Genomic DNA, 8,300 nt, shown 5'->3' on the forward strand with positions numbered 1-8,300 from the left:
CTGTCTTTGAGATTTGCTTGTTGTGTTTTCTCACTGTCCTGCTGGGTGATACCTTTTTTAAAAAAAAGAAAGCTTTTACTGTTTTAAGCGCTCGTAGAATCATTATTTGCAGTGCATATCAAAAATCAAATTTAAGAAATATAACGAATGATAGTAGCAGTTTATTACTACCTGTTTTCTAGTTTTAAGGTACATTCTACCCATTATGGCCCCTACAGAGTTTTTTTCCTCATTTTATTGAGACACGAGCTTTACTGGGCCTGGAAAATGCTGGCTTTTAGCTGTCTTCTTTTCCTGTAATTCTCAGGTGTTGTTTTTAATGCTAGAGGTTCAAATAGGGATTTTGAAGGATTTGGACCACTAAACGAGTGGGAATGAAAGCAGAAGTATGAGTACATCATATTGCCTTAAGAATTATCTTCCAGAAAACAAACAGGTAAAACTAAAGGGATGGAGGAAAATGCTGGGCGCACTTTCACCAGGTCGAGCTACTGACAGCTGGATAACATAACAGACTTGCTGTATCCATTGCTCTGAAAGATTTGGGTATGTTCATTAAAGCTTCATTTAGTATTTGTTCAAATGAAACTCCTGTTGGTTTCTGTAAAATCTAGTGGGACTGTTGGTTTAATTCTCCCAAAATTGTAAAGTTTGACAGAGTGGGATCCAGAAATTCAATGGTCTAGTCCTTGTGTATACCAAGGAAACTTTGATGCTTGTTTTAGCATGTATGAAAAATACAGGCATGAGTCATAGGAATGCATAGATTTCCACAAAGAAGAAATGCAGTTGTGAATGAAACACTCCAAAGAACTGTATCTTTTCTGAAATACTCTGGCTTGCTGTGGCTTGAGGTTGTACCTATGCAAGGACAAAACAAACTGATCTGCAGATAAGTGGGAATCATGTTGTATACACAGTCCAGATTAGCTATACAAAGCAAGGAATTTTATACAAGTGGGAATTTTATGATATATAAACACAGAGGAGTTTTTTGCTAACTAGGCTTAAGTTTGTGCCTATGAATGTATTCCATACCCATTCTGAATGCTATAAATTCCAGGAGATTATTTTTCTAATTTTCCTGCAGCTAATGGATACTAAGGACCACGCTAAAGTAACGAATAACAGAATTGTAGGAAAAGGGAGGACAGAAGATCACTTTGACCTGCTGTAGTACTTTTCACAAGAACAGAAGAAATTTTTAGCAGAAAGAACAGACTGTGCTAATGGTCTAGTTTTGTTATCATTAACTGAGTTTAGTCTGTGAAATCCGCTGTAGATACTCTTCACGATAAAGGATGAGAATCTATTTACATACTAATGCTTTAGTGGGAAATAGTTAAATATAGATAACTGTGTTTAAAACAACATTTGAGTTTGTTTTAATATCTGTACCTGCTCCCACAGCCCAGGTAAATTATAGCAAAGGCTAACCCTTCTTCTTAACTTATCTCTTTCTGCCAAGGTAATGTCTCACTGTGTCTCAAGTGGTCTTGGGCAATTTCACAGCTAAAGAACAGAGTTAATTACAAGACCTTCCAGAAGGATGTCAAGTCAGAGGTAGTCCTTGTATTGGTTTTAATTCACACTTTAAACTGTATAAATCCCTTGCAGCCAGAAAGAAAGTGAGACTTAGGGGTTTTCTTAACTGACAAAACATACTGTAAGTCCAAATTTAGGGGTCGGAGGTGGGGGAATCTCTCTGTCTCTACTGTGCTCTTGTTCATAATTACATTTCATTTTTTTAGTGGGAGTCAGGAGTATAGTTAACCTAGTTGCGACAGTTCAAAGTGGGAACAGCATACGGTTTTGTTTTGATCCTTTTCAAAAGGAAAACAGGTTAACAAGAAAACCTTGTAGACTAATACTTGAGGTCTATAGAACAAACCAGTTATTTTTCTAGTTATATTGTTCTCTGTCATTCAGCAAAACATATGCACTTGACCTGGTGGATGCACCAAGGATGTAGAAACCTGTGAATTGGGATTCTGTGTGACCTTTTTACGTGTTGCCAGAATTACCCACCTATAAACACATGTAGCACTTGCCACCTGCTACTAAGTGTTCAGAGCCCTAAGTGTGAAAGTTGAAATATCCGTGTTGGTAACATAAGTACAATACTTAATGCTAGAAATAATAATGAAATTATTCTAGTTGTTGCACTGGCAAGTGTAACTTTACAAATCGTGGCAGAAATAAATTATAGTCAGGATACTCAAAAATTTTTAATGCAAACTACTACTCTAATACCCCTCCCAAATGTCCACAGTTTATTGAATATTTGATACTAAGGAAATAAAACTACTAGCATCCTTACTACTGAATTTATTATAAGTAATTATTTAAAGTTCACTATATAAGAGTACAGCATAATATTTTTCTGGCTTAGCTCTGAGCTTCTTGGATAACTATTGAAAGACAAAACAGACCGTTTATCCTGACAACAGAATTTACGCAAGAGCCAACATATTTAATATTAAATCTTTAGACCAGTGTAATGTTTGAAACAATTAAACTATGAAACCATGAAAAATGGGAGCTAATATGCCACACATGAAGGTTTATTTTGCAATTGCAAGTTATCAGTTTCGGAAGGATGTGAAAATAAACATCCTGAAAGGGATCTATTTTGCATTTTTGTGTTGCCAACTGGTGGCCAGACAGTAGAGCAGACTTAACCATTTAGCAGCTGAGCTTGTTCTGTTTGAATTTTGCATACTGTTGCATGCAAAAACAGAAAGCATGACCTTGGAGGTGTGATAGGATAGTAGGAACTCACCAAGCATAAACCCTGGTGCCTGAGTTAGGAGGAACTGTGTTGAATTTATCTCATTTTTACAGCATTCTTACTAGTTGCTACTTGAGCTAATGTATCTGGATTGTTTCCAATTCTTTTTTGAAATCCTTTAAGAAGCTCTTTGTCCCCCTTACTTCTCCTTTTCTCTCTGACTTAAACAAAAAGGCAAAATCTTTTTTTTTTTTTTTTTAAATTGAAATCATTAGCCTCTAATGCATGAGCTTTTGGGATACGTGTATAGCCCTCTAAGCTGGTCAAGTTGTAAAAGTCTGCTACTATCTTCCACGCTGGCGGACTGAGCATGAGCAGACAGCATATACAAGAATTTTTCCCTTGGACGTTGTTCATCTTGCTACCTCCTGGGGCAGAAGCCTGTCTGTCAGGCTCTTTCCTGGGGCAGTGGAGTTTATAAATATTAGCATCTCCATCAGGTAGGTACTGCATGGAGACATAGTTTAACCACTCCAACCTAGAAGGAAGAAGAAAAGGTCCTTTCTTGTTGTATTTCTTTTATTATTTTTTTTTCCCCTCTTCAACACCTTCATCTTGCAGATCACCCCACAGAAATCCTTTCTGGGTATCCCTAAGTCAAGTTCAGAGGATGAGTCTATCGCACATTGTGTGGGCACGAGAGGATGTGGGGATACTTCAAAGGATGCTGAGTGTGGAGCTATGTTCAGGGTGGATGGAGTTCCCTGGGGAGGTGCTAGGGATGGCCTCTCCCTCTCATCGGGGCCATTCAGGGTGTGGGGGAAGAGGACTCCCTTCTCCTTTATACAACTTAGGAGGAGTATGGAGACAGGTGACTGGGTCACAGATACTCTCTTCCAAAATATTCTGGTTAAAGCTCATTAGCCATCCTGCAGTTATGAACACTTACTTCTCAGGACAAGTAATCTTCATTTCAGCAGAGCTGAGGAAGAAATCGTTCTTGCCACCCATATTCCCCAAAGAAAATTTGTGCTAACTCTTGAGGCCCATCATCATCCTGTGTAAAAACAGAGTACGTGTAACATCAAGAGCAGAATATAATTTTAACAAGGCAATGTCTTAAGAAGCATCCACAAATCTTGAATGAGTCATGGTTCTAGGTACTCTATTGACAAAAACCTTCATTTTCATAAATATAATCCTGACCTCCCTCTGACTACAGATAAATTACATTTCCTTCATGCTAAAGCAATTTCAGTTTGTGTCCCAGAGTTAGGCTGTCACTCTTGAAAGACTGGTCTTGAGGAGGACGCTGCTTTGCTGGTGTTTGATGACCAGTGAACCGCCATTGCAAGGAACTCTGGATAACACCAGCCCCCGTGAAAATTGACAGTGAAGCCCTGGAGTTCAAACACATGCACACACCGTATGTCACCAGCAGCAAAATTTTTACTTTTAAGTCTGCAAAATTTGAGATTTAGGTTGATAGTCTTTGTGCCAAGTTGCATTTTAATGAAAGTAAAAATGAACAAAATAATAAATGCAACCCTCTCACCCCCCCGCGAAAACCACCATGGAGGAGAGTTAATGGAAACCCTGACACTTAACTATAACTGCACTTCCAGGCGCCACTGTAATAATGGAGTAGTAAACCTTGTCCTGATAAAAGCTGTTCTGAAAGCAACAGCATTTATTGTACCTCCTGTGCTATTTGCAGAGCAGAACTGAAAAGTAGTTTGTTTTGCCTGGAATGAACTACTTTATGAATTTTAATGTACAATGTAATATTAAAAGCTAAACCAGGATTAAAGAAGATTTTTGTTCCCAAGCTAAAACAGTACTTATAAGAACGTGTTATAAAAGATTTTTTTGTTTCAGTTTCGATGGGGAAGAAATGAGCTTCCATGTTTGTGAAAAATCTCTTCAGATTGGTTATTCCTTCTATAACAACTTGTCCTTTGTTTAGGAAAATTGAACTAATCCAGAACTTCTTGCTACTGTAATCAGTCTTATTTGATGAGAAGATATATCTGGGCAGGCCAGGAGTGGATGGTTGTGTTGGGTTTTTTTTTTTCCAAGTATTTTTAAAAGACTAAATTGATCGGTGATAGGAAGATGGCCAAACGAATTTCTGATTCTCAGTGTGTTACATTTGTAAAATAATGCTCCTCTGTTCAGTTAGTGTTTGCAAAATTTAGTTACTGTAAAAAAAATTTCACTGATCTATGGTTTCTTTCCTAAACAGAAAATGTGGCTATAAGTGTGGGTGGGGTGGGTGGTTGTGCTTAAGTGTGGATGAGATGAGAGATTATGTTTTGTTTTTGTTTTTCACTCCAAAATGAATACTTTTTCCACCTCCTCTCCCAAGTCCTGAAGTTGCATCGTTGAGGGCTTTTTTGTTTTCTGTTGGGTTTTTTTGAGGAGGAGGGTGTTTTTTCAACCCGGCTTCAAACAGCCTCTGTCTTGAACTCAATACTAAATTCAACACAACAGCCTAGATGCTTGCTATGTATAAATTATGAAACAGTTTTATGTATGGATATTCTCCAAGAGGTTAATTAGCGTTATTGCATGGAATTCATCAGACCGGAGCAGACCAATGGTCCATCTAGTCCAGCCACAGTCTATACCTGATCTTTCAAGAGAAATTATTAAGAGGCGGGGGAAGAAATTTTATACTTGGCCAATGATGTTAATTGGAGAGGGAGAGGGTATGGCTGCGAACAACAACTTTTGGTAATCCCCAAACCCATAATTTTATAACTTTTAAGACTTTTATTCTCCTGAAACTCTTTGGGCTAATACGGCTTTCTGATGCAGATATTAGTGTTTTGTGTTATTCACTTCCTAATTCAATATCAACAGAAGGCAATAGGAATTTGTTTGTCTTGTTCATTTTAACTTCAGTGACATATTAGATGTTGTTGAGTTTGTTGTACCTGTATAAAGATAGATGTGATTTCCCAACCAGACTGAGGATTTTGAGTAATTCCCCTGGGTTAAATGCGTATCCATATTAAATTGGGCATTGAAAAGTGTGGACCAAGATGCACAGTTTAAATTATGTCTCTAATGTGATGTGTGAGTCTTAGTTTTTGATGATCTGGGTGTTCACAGCTCAGTTAAGTGGTCTATGAAGTACTGCTACAATGTGAAGCTGTCTTTTGAAGCTGAGTAGCAATCAAAAAGGCAGTGTGCTTACAGGAGAGAGGCATTTTGATCAGGATCACAAGAGCGAAGTGTTTCCTTCCCAAAAGATACTGTGGACTTGTGTATGGTAGCTGAATACCTTTGTCTACTCATCTTCCCCTCAGGACCCTCAAGTTAGAAATATTTATTTGGGAAGGACTGAGGTAACTTTGCCAAAATTTAAACCTGAGGTCCAAGAAAGTGTGTTGACAAAGCCAGCACTTTTTCATTTTCTGATTTAGCTTAGCCTGATTTTTACGTGCAAGCAGAGAAGGCTGCCTCCAGTTGTATATTTAAATCCCCTTTGGTTGTCAGTTATCTTTTAGCGAGTCCTTTTCATTTAAAGGTTATAAAATTGCTACCGTTTTTGTAATTTTCAAATGATGTCACTGTATGGTGTGCAGGAGATGCACCTGCCCTTGCGGCCCCACACTCATTTGCCCAGTGTGAAGCATGCGTTTTCCTGCTCTGCGGTGGGAAGAAGGGCGGTTCGTGGTGCTGCTCCTCACACTGCCTCCTGCCAGGTTCCTTAAATGTTTCTGAGCAGCCGTTGGCCCCAACTTCGCCATCCTCTACTGCAGTGTGGCCTCTAAAATGTCACACTGCAGAAAAGGAAACGCCTCGCTCTCCAGGTCACGGCTGCAAAATGCCAGTTGTTTTCAGGTGAATGCACATCATGTAATAAACTGTATGCCGCATTCTGGGATTTTAATTCATTTCCCTTTTCATTTAGGACTCCTGTTTTCAGACACCAGAAAGTGCTAATGCCTGCCGGGAGGAGGCAGGTGGAAGCGCGTGTGGACGCCTTGTTCTTGCTGGGGTTTCGCCCCTTTACAGCTAATGGGCATGTGGTAGCACAGCTCCTGAAAAGCTTGATAGACAAATCAGGCTCAGCAAAAGTGGCATGCACTCTCAGCTTCTGGGCTTGATTATTTTATTTTAAAAGCACTATGGAGGATAGTTAACACAAATGGAGCGTGACATTTCTAGGAAAAAATGGGCTGATGATTTGCCTAAGTACGTCTCTCACCCAAACCCTTTGACTCTCATATCGTGAGACCTGTGACATGAAAGCTCATAGAGAGTGAGATTAGAAGATGAATTATCATGTTGTCATGATTTCCCTTTGAACCTCAAGGGACTTTAGAGCACGGGAAGATGCTGACTTGCACTGGATTAAACTGATAGTGAAAATGTGGCTTTAGACACATACTTAAGAGTAGGCTGAATCACCCTCTGGAAGTGCCAAGCTCTGTCCATTAGGTTTAGAGGTAGCCTGAATGACTAACTTAGAGTAGACGTGTAACTTCTGAATGGATAAATTAATTCAGCTCTCAACAACCTCAGTATGAACCAGTAGGTTTGAATTGAAATCTAAAGATTTGATTTTGCATCGTCACCTTGTAGGTTCTTGGCAGAAATCCAATCTTTCCTTTCCTCTGGTCTGCTTTAGGATTAGTGGCCCATTAGGTCCACTAATCTTGGGCAAGCATTGCAAGAGTAGCTGCTAAAGAGAGACGTTATCCTTAACTATTGAGGATATTGTAGGATAAGCTGAGTACCTCCTGATTTTTTGTACCTCTCCACTGATATTGCAGAAACTGCACTGTAACCTTGGTGGGTGATTCTTGGTGTTGAAACATCACTTCCATCATTTACAGAGGATTAAGGAAAGGATAGTCTTTTGCGCATCATGTCACTACTGATGTATTTATTGTTGTTTTCCTTAATGCTGCAGATGCAGCATAGAGGTGGTAGAGTCTTGTTTTCATGTTATTTTTTTTGTAATGTCGACTGCAAGAAGAATAACTATTTGATGTATGTGAGTGAAATACAACTAGAATTAATAGTTTTAAGAAAGCCCTATCTTGATTTCATGAATGAGTGATTAAAATATGCATTATTCTAAATTATTGCTTTCTTAAAAACAGCTTAAGAATTAAACTGATAAGATAATATTTTAAAAAGTTAAATCTAAAGCCACAATTTTTCTACATTATCATGCATTTGAGTGTATTGGGCATAAGGCATGAATCAAGATGTATCTGTCAGGTTTCTATTTCATTAGAGATTCTTTTATGCTGCACTTACAATTTTCACTTAATTTGTGTGGGGCAAAGAAATCATGTAAGGATTCACAAGTCTCTACAAGTCTGTTTGACAGGTTTCCACCTAATTTGTTTTATGACATTGAAATTCACAGTGGTCATTTAATGATAAATCGTATTTCAGATGCACTCACCTGTTACAATATGCTGAATTCTCTTGTTTCCCAGTTGCCTGAACCATGGATAACTTATAATGTTAAGTCTCTGAAAAGCTGAAAGAATATCAGAGGAAGATTGAATAAAAGGAATAAATGGAAAGGGGAACTACTTAG

At 38.4% G+C, this 8,300-nt stretch overlaps 1 protein-coding gene across 1 annotated transcript in view; it reads left to right on the plus strand.

The window, feature by feature from the left end:
* Positions 1 to 8,300, plus strand: part of SATB1 (SATB homeobox 1) — a 71,339-nt gene that overhangs the window by 35,699 nt on the left and 27,340 nt on the right. The window lies entirely within an intron of this gene.

This window comes from Cariama cristata, unplaced genomic scaffold (assembly GCF_000690535.1).
Source record: "Cariama cristata isolate BGI_N322 unplaced genomic scaffold, ASM69053v1 scaffold7012, whole genome shotgun sequence".
NCBI classification, from domain to species: Eukaryota; Metazoa; Chordata; class Aves; order Cariamiformes; family Cariamidae; genus Cariama; species Cariama cristata.